The sequence below is a fragment of the Rutidosis leptorrhynchoides genome, chromosome 7, assembly GCF_046630445.1.
Source record: "Rutidosis leptorrhynchoides isolate AG116_Rl617_1_P2 chromosome 7, CSIRO_AGI_Rlap_v1, whole genome shotgun sequence".
In the NCBI taxonomy this organism is placed as follows: Eukaryota; Viridiplantae; Streptophyta; class Magnoliopsida; order Asterales; family Asteraceae; genus Rutidosis; species Rutidosis leptorrhynchoides.
The window spans coordinates 202,617,434-202,632,770 of record NC_092339.1 but is presented as its reverse complement, the minus strand read 5'-3'; positions in this window follow the sequence as shown (position 1 = coordinate 202,632,770).

Sequence of the window (15,337 nt, the reverse complement as noted above, 5' to 3'; positions counted from 1 at the left end):
ATTATAATAAGTAAATTATTACTAATATTATTATTATTAATATTATTATGATCATTAAAGTACATTTCATTATTATTATTATTATTATTATTATTATTATTATTATTATTATTATTACTATCACTATTATTATTATTATTATTATTATTATTATTATTAGTATTACCATTACTTTTATTAGCATTAGTATCAAAATGATTAATAAAATTATCATTATTATAACTAACATTAGAATATGATTATTAGAATAATTAGTATTATTATTATTGTTATCACTAAATATTAACATTAAGTATTATTAGTTTTATTATTACTATCATAATACAATTTATTATATTTATCACTAATCTCAGTATTATTATCATATTTATAATCATTGAAATCATTATTATGATTAATATAAGTATTATTATTAATATTATCAGTATTATAATGATTATCATATTTAGTATTATTATGATAACTATCTTTCCAAACAACTGATATATATATAAATATATTTAATACATATAACATAACAAAAATCAATATTTTCATATACAAAAAGAATAAATGGGACATATATATATCATTATATATAAAAATGATACAACTAATAAATTATATATATATATATATATATATATATATATATATATATATATATATATATATATATTCACTTATAATTATGTGTATTAATAAATATATAACTGATATAGGTTCGTGAATTCAAGGCCAACCCTGCATTGTTCAGTTCCGTCGTATGCATATTTTTACTACAAAATATCGTATTGTGAGTTTCATTTGCTCCCTTTTTAAATGCTTTTGCAATATATATTTTTGGGACTGAGAATACATGCACTACTTTTATAAATGTTTGACGAAATAGACACAAGTACTTAAAACTACATTCTATGGTTGGATTACTATACCGAATATTGCCCCTTCAAGTCTGGTAGCCTAAGAATTAGGGAAATGGCCCCTAATTGACGCGAATCCTAAAGATAGATCTATGGGCCTAACAAACTCCATTCTGGAATTTGGAATGCTTTAGTACTTCGATTTAAATGGTGATTGCGATTGCCAATATTTATGGCATACTTGCGATTATGCGAGGGATATTCTATATGCATTATGTTAATGTCGGTTACCAGGTGTTCATCATATGAATGATTTTTATACACTTGCATGTGTAAGGTTATTTATGAAAAATGAAATCTTGTGGTCTATTAAAATGATGGAAATGAATGTTTATGATAAACTAATAAACTCACCAACCTTTTGGTTGACACTTGAAGGCATGTTTATTCTCAGGTTTGAAAGAAATCTTCCGCTGTGCATTTGCTCATATTAGAGATATTACTTGGAGTCATTCATGACATATTTCAAAAGACGTTGCATTCGAGTCGTTGAGTTCATCAAGATTATTATTAAGTCAATTATAGTTGGATATATTATGAAATGGCATACCTGCTGTCAACTTTCGATGTAATGAAAGTTTGTCTTTTAAAAACGAATGCAGTGTTTGTAAAATGTATCATATAGAGGTCAAGTACCTCGCGATGTAAACAAATGTAATGTATTCGTCCAGATGGATTAGGACGGGTCATTAGAGTGATGACCCTAAATTAAGGTCCAGTAGTAAAAAAAAAACATGGATTTTCATCAAGTACAACAAACTTTGCCTCTTGGTTAGTTCTCATATTCTCTAAAATTGATCTTTTGACATTCCTTAACTTAACTGTAATAATTACAATCGTTCTTGTCCTTTTTATTTTAGTTGGAACATTCACGAGATATCATGATACGGGAACTCGGTAGTAGAGAAAAGCTTGCTCACAAGAATTTCAAGGTTTGTGATCTTGGTGCTTGCTCAATGCCTGTGCAGGTTTGCCTTTTAATATCTAATCCTGATCAAGATGTACGTGCTGATGGAACCCTATTTGGTATGTTTATGGTTATTAATTTAACTAAATTGATCATTTATTTCAGAAGATTGAAATTAAGTATTATGAAATATTTTTCAGGTGTCGACTACTCAAAGCCCATTGTTCAGATATACTCTTTTAATGGCGGTGATGATCTTCGAAACCAATTGAAGGTTTATTTTCTACTCATATTTAGCTGTTGTAGATTTAGAATTTCAATTTTGGATTTCTGAGAGTCGTGTAATCACTTTCAGATCAAAGTATTTCGATGGTACTATCAAAATCTTCAATCGGATAAAACTCAGAATTTTGAACAATGAATCTGTGTTTTTGTGTGAATCAATTTGAAAACATACCAAGAAATTAAATAACCAAAAATGGGTTCATAACTGCCGAATGGCAGTTCAATCTATAACTGCCGAGGCAGTTTCATAACTGCTACATAAGGCTCAAAACCGGGCTTTTATTTTGGGTCAAACCGGGTCAAAAATGAATTTTAAGACATTTTTAATAAAGCGATGTTAACCCAAATAAAAAATTTCCAAGCTGACCCCAGCCAGGGGCTCTGCCCCTTGGACCCCGCCAGGGGTTGCCACCCCTTGGACCATGCTATCGGGGGTGCTGCCCCCGAACCCCCGTCATAATTAAGATAAGTTCAAACAAGTGTTTACTCCACACTTTCCCAAACTTGTTCCATATTTATCAAGATTATTTTGGTTAACAAATTAATTTCATTACACTTAAATCATATTGGTGACACAAATCACCAACATTAGCTGCCATTAATCCATAATTATATATTAAATGCGTATGCATATATTTGAAACAACCTTAATCTTGTACATTGTTTTTTATACAGATTGAGGTTCATGCTGGCAGTGTTAATGATATTGTCTTCTCTTACCCAAACAAACAACTTTGCATTGTAACTTGTCGAAATAATTAATTGATAAAAGTTTGTATTTTTATAACTAACAGAGAATAAGCATTCAGGTATAACTTATTTCTCTAAAAGTTTTTTGTATTTTTTCCTTCACAAAATCCAGTGATTGTTTTAACTCACATATGTTTTTTATACTAGTTTATATTCTCAACTGCAACTGATAGAAAAATAAAAGCATGGTTATATGACAATATGGGTTCGAGAGTTGAATATGATGCACCGGGTCATTCATCAACTACTTTGGCATACAATTCCGACGGAACAAGGTTTAAACGGTTGATAACAAACCACATTTTATTTTAACGTTGGTCTCTAAATTTTACATCAATAATCTATAATTACGTATATATTGAGAATATATAGTTGTTTTTAGCTACCTGCATTATAAATATTGGATTTCAATATACAATAGCTCAAAGGATATCTTGATGCGAGTTATAGGATTGGGTCCTTTTCCCGATTCAACCTTGGTAGAAAAGGTAATAAACAGTTCTTTCTCTTGTATGCAAGATATTGTGTTTTCTAACAGAGTAATATATATTTTTTGATGATTATTTGTTCATACTTGATGCTTCATTTTTACTCTAGGTGATGAATCCAACTCTCGAATGTACGTCCATTGATTTACCAATAGTTGAGGCTCTGCATGCAGAATGGAATGTTTTTTACAATTGTTATATTGTCGATAAAGGTAAATATTTAAATTTACATGATAATCAACTTTTTCTTTAATTTTTTATGTGATAATTTATTACACCTCTTCCCTTTTCCAACAAATAAAATAAAGCTTACACCATTAATATGATTCATGCTATTTTCGCACAATATTTTTATACTTTGAATAGTTAATAACTAATAGTTTCATATGTTATATGCAGATGGAAAAGTTGTTGCTACTACTGATGTACTCCATGTCGTTCATGCAGCTGTAGCCTCCGTAAGTGGTATTTTCTATTAAGATTAGAGAGTTGAATATTGGTGTGCTTATTGTCAGACAATTATACAATTTACAAGATTTGTGAAATGTTCTAAACTGCCAGACAATCTTTGGTTTACGCTGATGTTAATGTAAACTGCAACAGGATATTGTAGAGAACAAACGTGGCAATAGTCAGATGTATTAGACTCTCAAGGTATTCATACATCTTTGTAAAAGTGAGACAGAGTTACGTGATATTTTAGTTTTCTTATTACTATTTTATAATGAAATTATGAATAGACAGGGTGTTTTTGATTGATCTCAATTCTGCCCCTTTTTTGACTTATATTGCCCAACAACCATGTATATATTACAACTTACAATAACACGTTTGTATGGCTAAGATTTCGCATTAACAAGTTATATGGCTAAGATTTCGCAATGAATGGGAAATTTTCTTTATTTCTAATATTAGTTAAAGTACATTAATGAACTAAATAAATTTACTTATTTTAGTTTATAATAAAATTTACCAATAATAACCAATATACTACAACTATAGTTTCTAACACTTAACATCGTTTGTGACACATTGCAGGTTGGATCAGTTACATATAAATATTTTGACGAAGCTTCAAGAGAGGCTGACAACTAAACAATTTGCAGAATCATTGTCGTCACTTAACGCATATTACAAGAGACTAGAAGCAATAAAATATGCTTGATAGTCGCGTCTGTAAACATGAAATGTCAGTTTTTATTTATTTACTATTCATGTTTCTTTTCATATTTGCTACAGATTGGTTTACCGTACAAGTTTTTATCTAACATTATGAATTATATGTTACTATGTTTATCTTCTTTTTTTCCCATTTCAATACATTTCTAATATGTTTTAATTAAATTTCATAATCTCTTATTTCAAAAACCCGCAAAATCGCGGGCTATAAACTAGTTGGTTTCATTGCGTGGTATTTGACCTCTATATGATACATTTTACAAACATTGCATTCGTTTTTAAAAGACAAACTTTCATTACAACGAAAGTTGACAGGTATGCATACCATTTCATAATATATCCAAACTATAAATGACTAAATCTGTCATTTACTTAATAATAATTTTGTTGAACTCAATGACTCGAATGCAACGTCTTTTGAAATATGCCATGAAAGACTCCAAGTAATATCTTTAAATGAGCAAATACACAGCGAAAGATTTCTTTCATACATGAGAATAAACATGCTTAAAAGTGTCAACCAAAAGGTTTGTGAGTTTATTAGTTTATCGTAATCAATTATTTCCATAATTTTAATAGACCACAAGATTTCGTTTTTATAACATACAGGCATATAGTTATCTGTATAAAAATCATTTATATGATGAACACTTGGTAACCGACATTAACATAATGCATATAGAATATCCCCAAAATAGAATCCTCTCATCTGTATAACAGAATCCTCTTGTCTGTATATAAATCGAAGTACTAAAGCAGTTCAAATTTTTGACTAGGGCTTGTCAAGGCCCATAGATCTATCTTTAGGATTCGCGTCAATTAGGGGCCAGTTCCCTAATTCTTAGGTTACCAAGCTAAAGGGGTGATATTTGGTCTGATAATCCAGTAGTTTCAAGTACTTGTGTCTATTTTGTAAAACATTTATAAAACACCGCATGTATTCTCAGTCCCAAAAATATATATTGCAAAAGCATTTAAAAAGGGAGCAATTGAAACTCACAATACTGTATTTCGTAGCAATTATGTATATGACGGCACTGAACAAGTGCAGGGTAGGCCTCGGATTCACAAACCTATATTAGTATATGTTGGTCAAATAAATGTCTAACAAGCTAGGTCAGGTCATAGTGTATCACAATCCTAATGCTCGAGACCGACATGCAAAAGTCAACTTGACCCAAAATGACTTCCAAAATCTATACATGTTTATTATATAACTTAAATATAGTCGTTTTATATATTTAAGTATATTTATCAGATATTATTAGAGTAAATAATACAAGTCATTTATTAATAAATAAAAATTTATATTAAAATTTATCTATGATAAAAATATACTTATATATATCTCAAGTAATAAAATTTATATAGTTCACTCAATATCATAAAAATATAGTGATATGTATTATTAATGTAATTATATTATGTGTGGTAAAAATATCTTTGTATCACGAATTTATTTGATAAAATAATATTGATAATAATAATAATAATGAGTAAAAGTTGTATTATTTTGTAGTAATAATAATAATTATTATTATTCTACTAATAATTATAATAACAATATTTATTTACTAATGATGATATTAATTATAATAAAATCATAATTCTAATCATGATAATTTTAGTAATAACGATACTTTTTAATATTAACTGTAATAATAATAATATTTTATATAAAAATAATAATTCTATTTAAAATGATAATTTTTAATAATAATAATACTAAATTGATAATAATAATAATGATATTTTATAATAACAATAATATTTGTATTAAAAATAATAATTTTAATAAAAATGATAGTTTTAATATTAATGATACTTTTAATAATAATAATAATGATAAAAATAATGAAAACGATATTTTTATCTAAATCAATATCTTACAACATTTTAATTTCATCGTGATACTTATAATCATTATTTCCTAATCGATTTGTTTAATAGCTTTTAGTCCTCTTTTATATCGCATTCGTAATAATGATAGTAATAGTAATCATAATAATTAGATGATACTAATATTAGTTTTAATGATAATGATACTAATAATAATAATTATAAAAATACTAATGATAATAATAATAATAATAATAATAATAATAATAATAATAATAATAATAATAATATTAATAATAATATTAATAATAACCTTAGTGATAATAACGATAGTATTAATAATAACAATAACAATTTTAATGATAATACTTATATTGATAACGATAATGATAATAATAATAATAATGATTATTAGATAATAATAATAATGACGATAACAATAACGACGATAGTAATAATAATAATCATAATATTAGAATTAATGATAATTCAGTTGACCATATCTTTTAATCCGTTCATCGAAACCACACGATTTCTAAATGAAAAGTTATTAATTTTTCGCCAGATTTCCAACGACATGCATATCATATACCTTAACTCAGTAGCATATGTATCAAATTCGTGATTTATCATAAACTATTTAACGATGAAATTAAGCATACAAACATGCATAATCATATATACTCGAGCACTAGTCAGGGATATACTATTAATATATAAAAGATAAGATATGAATGCTCACGTATCAATATTGTGATTCAATATTGCAGGGAAGTACGTAGACGCAACGGAAATGATAAACATTATGTTTGACTCACGAGCTATAACCACGAACTATACCCATAACCTCAATAGCTATAACTCATTATTTCCTTAGCTTTATCCCGCTCAAAAAACCCGTTTTGAAATAACTCGAACATACCCTCGTCGTAGTATTTTATGTAATAATAATAATAATAATACTAATACTAATAATAATATTAATAATATTAATCCTAATAATAATAATAATATAAATAATAATTTAAATAATAATAATAATATAAATAACAGTGGGAGAAATATAGATGTAAGTGTGTGTGTCGAATGCTAGAACTCGATCGCTTTTATAGACATTTTCTGAAAACAGTCCCCATGCTATAGCATGGTTCTCAGCCTTCTGGCTATGCGATCGCATGGCCTTCTCTTCCAGCTCATCTTCGTTTAAAACATGGGCTGCAGACAGTTTTTATAATATTTTATATATAATATATTTAATTAATATAATTATATAATTATATATATATATATATATATATATATATATATATATATATATATATATATATATATATATATATATTATATTCTCGTGCATAGTTAACTTGTAAAATTTGTTCCGATAATTTGTACGTTGATGCTTGACTTATGTCCCAGTTCCAGTTTATCGAACGTTACTTCGTACGCTTTAATAATTTGCATTCTACGTTTCGTGACTCGTACCCTTGTCAAAATATAGACTTAAATTACCAATAAACTATATCACTCGAAATGTAACATTAACGTTCGTGTGTTTTGGTCATTTGCTTCTTTACTTCATGGTCTCGTTATTCATTAATATATATGTATATATGATAATATTAATTCAAATCAAAATGTTTTTGTATCTAGTTCAAATCTTATCACATTATAAAATATATATTTTAAAATATAATTTGTACATTTATATAATTGAAATATTTAATAATATAATATTTAGTTTTTCAAAAATAATTATATTTCAAAGTTCATTTATAATCGTTTAAATAATAGAAAGTATTATGTCATATCACGTTTATGTTATATATATATATATATATATATATATATATATATATATATATATATATATATATATATATATATATATATATATATATATATATATTTGTAATTTATAATACAAAGCTTTAATTAAGTTATTCAAAAAAAACTCATAAACAGTTTATCTCATAAAATGTTTTAATAATAAAGTTCTTTTTAAACTGAAAACATTTTTGTACATTTGAAACTAAATCAAATAAATATGATAATTTTGGTTTTTCAAAACTAAATATATTTAGGAATCATTTTGTTAAGAGGTTAAAATAATGGAAATCGTTATATCATAAAACGTTTTAGAAAAGTAAAATTATATATACTCATTAATAGGTTTCGGGTTTTTAAATTACAGTTTGTTGGTGAAGCGTGGGATAAAGTCCAAAGGTTAAATAAACGTATGAATCATCTTAATGTAAAATGTCAATTTTCTTAACTTGTCGATATCCAACATCTAAGTTATTTATTCTCCACGTTCTTACTTTCATATAAAATGAAAGTTAAACTAATTATCTTATCAAAGTCACGAGGAAAATATTGTAAAGCATGAATTAAAACTCTAACAGGAATATCCAGTAACCCTTGTCTAGTTTCCGTTAATTGACACATTTGTTCTTACTTGTAAATCACTTTACCATTTTCCGAATGTTGTTTAAAAGAACAGATTTCTTAAATCACAGTGGACCTCACAACAGAAACCCGTAACTATATCACAATGTATCTGATAATTCAATCATTTGATAATATCTTTTAATTCCGTCGATAAATATATTGAAACAAATACGTTCATGTAAAGTATTATACATCTAATACTTTGTTAACGTTTTCAATTAATATAACTATATTTTGTATATACATATCTATATACACATAAATGTTCGTGAATCGTCGAGCACAGTCAAAGGGTAATTGATTATATAAAAGTAGTTCAAAGATTTTGAGATTCAACTTTACAGACTTTGTTTATCGTGTCAGAAACATATAAAGATTAAGTTTAAATTTGGTCAGAAATTTTCGGGTCGTCACATGTATTCTCAGTCCCAAAAATATATTTTGCAAAAGCATTTAAAAAGGGAGCAAATGAAACTCACGATACTGTATTTCTTAGTGATTTACGCATATGACGGCACTGAACAATTGCAAGGTTGGCTCGGATTCACGAACCTATATTAATTATTTATATTTATATGTTGGTCGATATCTGTCTAACAATTTTGGTTAAGTCGTAGTGTATCACAATCCTAATGCTCGAGACCGATATGCAAAAGTCAACAAAAGTCAACTTGACCCAAAATGATTTCCAAAATCTATACATGTTTATTATATAACTTAAATATAGTCATTTTATATATTTAAATATATTTATCAGATTTTATTAGAGTAAATAATACAAGTCATTTATTAATAAATGAAAATTTATATTAAAATTTATACATGATAAAAGTATAATTTTATATATCTCAAGTAATAAAATTTATACAGGTCACTTAATATCATAAAAATATAGTGGTATGTATTATTAATGTAATTATATTACGTGTGATAAAAATATCTTTGTATCACATATTTATTTGATAAAATAATAATGATAATAATAATAATGAGTAAAAGTTGTATTATTTTGTAATAATAATAATAATTATTATTATTCTACTAATAATAATAACAATATTTATTTACAAATAATGATATTAATTATAATAAAATGATAATTATAATCATGATAATTTTAATAATAACGATACTTTTTAATATTAACTGTAATAATAATAATATTTTATATAAAAAATAATAATTCTATTTAAAATGATAACATTTAATAATAATAATACTAAAATGATAATAATAATGATTTTTTATAATAACAATGATATTTCTATTAAAAATGACAATTTTAATAAAAATGATAGTTTTAATATTAATGATACTTTTAATAATAATAATAATGATAAAAATAATGAAAACGATATTTTTATCTGAATCAATATCTTACAATATTTTAATTTCATCATGATACTTATACTCATTATTTCCTAATTGATTTTTTAATAGCTTTTAATCATCTTTTATATCGCATTCATAATAATAATAATAGTAATCATAATAATTAGATGATACTAATATTAGTTTTAATGATAATGATACTAATAATAATAATTATAATAATACTAATGATAATACTAATAATTATTATAATGATATTAATAATAATAATAATAATAATAATAATATATATAATAATATATATAATAACCTTAGTGATAATAACGATAGTATTAATAATAACAATAATAATTTTAATGATAATACTTATATTGATAACGATAATGATAATAATAATAATTATTATTAGATAATAATAATAATAACGATAACAATAACGATGATAGTAATAATAATAATAATAATAATATTAGAATTAATGATAATTCATTTGACCATATCTTTTAATCCGTTCATTGAAACCACACGATTTCTAAATGAAAAGTTATTAATTTTTCGCTAGCTTTCCAATGACATGCATATCATATACCTTATCTCAATAGCATATTTATCAAATTCGTGATTTATCATAAACTATTTAACGACGAAATTAAGCATACAAGCATGCATAATCATATATACTCAAGCACTAGTCAGGGATACACTATTAATATATAAAAGATAAGATATGAATGCTCACGTATCAATATTTTGATTCAATATTATAGGAAAGTACGTAGATGCAACGGCGATGATAAACACTAGTTTGACCTCACGAACAATACCTCCGAATAATACCCATCACCTCCATAGCTATAACCCATAATTTCCTTAGCTCTATCCCTCTCGAAAAACCCGTGTTGAAATCGCTCGCTCATAACCTTGTCGTAGTATTTTATGTATAATAATACTTATAATAATACTAATACTACTAATAATAATATTAGGATTAATATTAATAATATTATTAATAATAATAATAATAATAATAATAATAATAATAATAATAATAATAATAATAAATATAAATATATATAGAGAGAGTTATCGAGAGAAATTGAAAGTGTGTGAAATCATTTGGCATAAAAATCGTGTATTTAAACTACTTTTGCTGAACCTAAGCCCCATGCGATCGCATGGGCTTTTAGTGAAAATATCATGCGATCACATGGCCAGTCTGTCCAGCACTCCCTCGTTTTGATTTCTTGTGCCGACAGTTTTATTATATAAATATTTATATAATTAATTTAATTTATAATTAAATATATATTATATTATATTTAGATGCAAAGTTTACTTGTAACTTTAACTCCGATAAGTCGTACGTTGATGCTCGGTTTATGCCCCAGTTTCGGTTTCTCGAACGCATTTTCATACGCTTAGAAAACTGGTACTCTACGTTACGCGACAAGTACCTTTATAAATAATTAGACTTAAATCATCGATAAACTTGTTCGTTTGAGTGTTTTGGTCATTTGCTTCATTAAATTGTCGCCTCGTTATATGTATGTATGTATGTATATATATATATATATATATATATATATATATATATATATATATATATATATATATATATATATATATATAATAGTATTATTTTAAATCTAAAACGTTTTATGATTAAGTTAATATTATATTTTATCACTTTGTAAAATATAAATATATTTTCATTTAGAAATATAAACTTATATATTTTAGAAATATTTATTTAGTAATATAATATTTAGTTTTTAAAAAAACTAATTATATTTCAAAGTTTAATATATATAATTTAAAATTGATTAAATAATAGATATTATTATATCACCTAACGTTTACGCTTTAGAACTTAATTTGATATAATTCATTTATGCGCCATCGTTTATTTTAACTTCTCAAACGTTCCAAATAACATATCTAAAAATCAATCGAATCAAATAACAATTGTTACTATCATTTACTTAACTAATTTGAAATCATATATATATATATATATATATATATATATATATATATATATATATATATATATATATATATATATATATATATATATTCAATATTTATAAACACTTTTTAAATACACGTTGCGAATTATTTATATATTTAATTCTAATGATTTATATCATATTGTATATATTAAAATTATTTAAACAAAATATTTTAATAATCAAATTCTATTGAATCGAAAAACGTTTTCGCAAGTTTGAAAAATAGACCAATCGAATATTGTGAAATTTAGTTGTCCACTAACTTTTATCTAACTTTCGTTATTTGACACTTTGTTCTCACTTGTAGATTAATTTACCTATTATTCCGAATACCGTTAAAAAGAATAAATTTTTTAAATCACAGTGGACCTCACAACAGATACCCGTAATCATATCACAATGTACCTGATAATTCAATCATTTGATATTATCTTTTAACTTTGATAGTTCAATATATCAAATAGATATGGAAACCAATAAGTTTAATGTACGGTATCATACACGTAATACTTTGTTAATGTTTTCAATTAGTATTTATATATATAATTATATATGCACATCAAGTTAAATATAAATGTTCGTGAATTGTTGGGAATAGTCGAAGGGTAATTGAATATATGAATATAGTTCCAAAATTATTGAGGCTCAACATTACAGACTTTGCTTATCGTGTCGAAATCATATAAAGATTAAGTTTAAATTTAGTTAGAAATTTTCGGGTCACTGAAATGTCCCGTTCTTATTGATTAAAAACGTTCCATATTAATTGATTTCGTTGCGAGGTTTTGACCTCTATATGAGACGTTTTTCAAAGACTGCATTCATTTTTAAAACAAACCATAACCTTTATTTCATAAATAAAGGTTTAAAAAGCTTTACGTTGATTATCAAATAATGATAATCTAAAATATCGTGTTTACACACGACCATTACATAATGGTTTACAATACAAATATGTTACATCGAAATCAGTTTCTTGAATGCAGTTTTTACACAATATCATGCAAACATGGACTCCAAATCTTGTCCTTATTTTAGTATGCAACAGCGGAAGCTCTTAGTATTCACCTGAGAATAAACATGCTTTAAACGTCAACAAAAATGTTGGTGAGTTATAGGTTTAACCTATATATATCAAATCGTAACAATAGACCACAAGATTTCATATTTCAATACACATCCCATACATAGAGATAAAAATCATTCATATGGTGAACACCTGGTAACCGACATTAACAAGATACATATATAAGAATATCCCCATCATTCCGGGACACCCTTCGGATATGATATAAATTTCGAAGTATAAAAGCATCCGGTACTTTGGATGAGGTTTGTTAGGCCCAATAGATCTATCTTTAGGATTCGCGTCAATTAGGGTGTCTATTCCCTAATTCTTAGATTACCAGACTTAATAAAAAGGGGCATATTCGATTTCAATAATTCAACCATAGAATGTAGTTTCACGTACTTTGTGTCTATTTTGTAAATTATTTATAAAACCTGCATGTATTCTCATCCCAAAAATATTAGATTTTAAAAGTGGGACTATAACTCACTTTCACAGATTTTTACTTTGTCGGGAAGTAAGACTTGGCCACTGGTTGATTCACGAACATATAACAATATATACATATATATCAAAGTATGTTCAAAATATATTTACAACACTTTTAATATATTTTGATGTTTTATGTTTATTAAGTCAGCTGTCCTCGTTAGTAACCTACAACTAGTTGTCCACAGTTAGATGTACAGAAATAAATCGATAAATATTATCTTGAATCAATCCACGACCCAGTGTATACATATCTCAGTATTGATCACAACTCAAACTATATATATTTTGGAATCAAACTCAACCCTGTATAGCTAACTCCAACATTCACATATAGAGTGTCTATGGTTGTTCCGAAATATATATAGATGTGTGGACATGATAGGTCAAAATATTGTATACGTGTCTATGGTATCTCAAGATTACATAATATACAATACAAGTTGATTAAGTTATGGTTGGAATAGATTTGTTACCAATTTTCACGTAGCTAAAATGAGAAAAATTATCCAATCTTGTTTTACCCATAACTTCTTCATTTTAAATCCGTTTTGAGTGAATCAAATTGCTATGGTTTCATATTGAACTCTATTTTATGAATATAAACAGAAACAGTATAGGTTTATAGTCATAAAAATAAGTTACAAGTCGTTTTTGTAAAGGTAGTCATTTCAGTCGAAATAACGACGTCTAGATGACCATTTTAGAAAACATACTTCCACTTTGAGTTTAACCATAATTTTTGGATATAGTTTCATGTTCATAATAAAAATCATTTTCCCAGAATAACAACTTTTAAATCAAAGTTTATCATAGTTTTTAATTAACTAACCCAAAACAGCCCGCGGTGTTACTACGACGGCGTAAATCCGGTTTTACGGTGTTTTTCGTGTTTCCAGGTTTTAAATCATTAAGTTAGCATATCATATAGATATATAACATGTGTTTAGTTGATTTTAAAAGTCAAGTTAGAAGGATTAACTTTTATTTGTGAACAAGTTTAGAATTAACTAAACTATGTTCTAGTGATTACAAGTTTAAACCTTCGAATAAGATAGCTTTATATGTATGAATCGAATGATTTTATGAACATAATTACTACCTAAAGTTCCTTGGATAAACCTACTTGAAATAAGAAAAATAGATCTAGCTTCAAAGGATCCTTGGATGGCTTGAAAGTTCTTGAAGCAGAATCATGACACGAAAATAATTTCAAGTAAGATTTCCACTCGAAATAAGATTGTTATAGTTATAGAAATTGAACTAAAGTTTGAATATGATTATTACCTTGTATTAGAAAGATAACCTACTGTAATTAACAAAGGTTTCTTGATCTTGGATGATTACTTGGAATGGATTTAGAAAACTTGGAAGTAAACTTGCAATCTTGGAAGTATTCTTGATTTTATGAAACTAGAACTTTTGGAATTTATGAAGAACACTTAGAACTTGAAGATAAAACTTGAGAGAGTTCAATTAGATGAAGAAAATTGAAGAATGAAAGTGTTTGTAGGTGTTTTTGGTCGTTGGTGTATGGATTAGATATAAAGGATATGTAATTTTGTTTTCATGTAAATAAGTCATGAATGATTACTCATATTTTTGTAATTTTATGAGATATTTCATGCTAGTTGCCA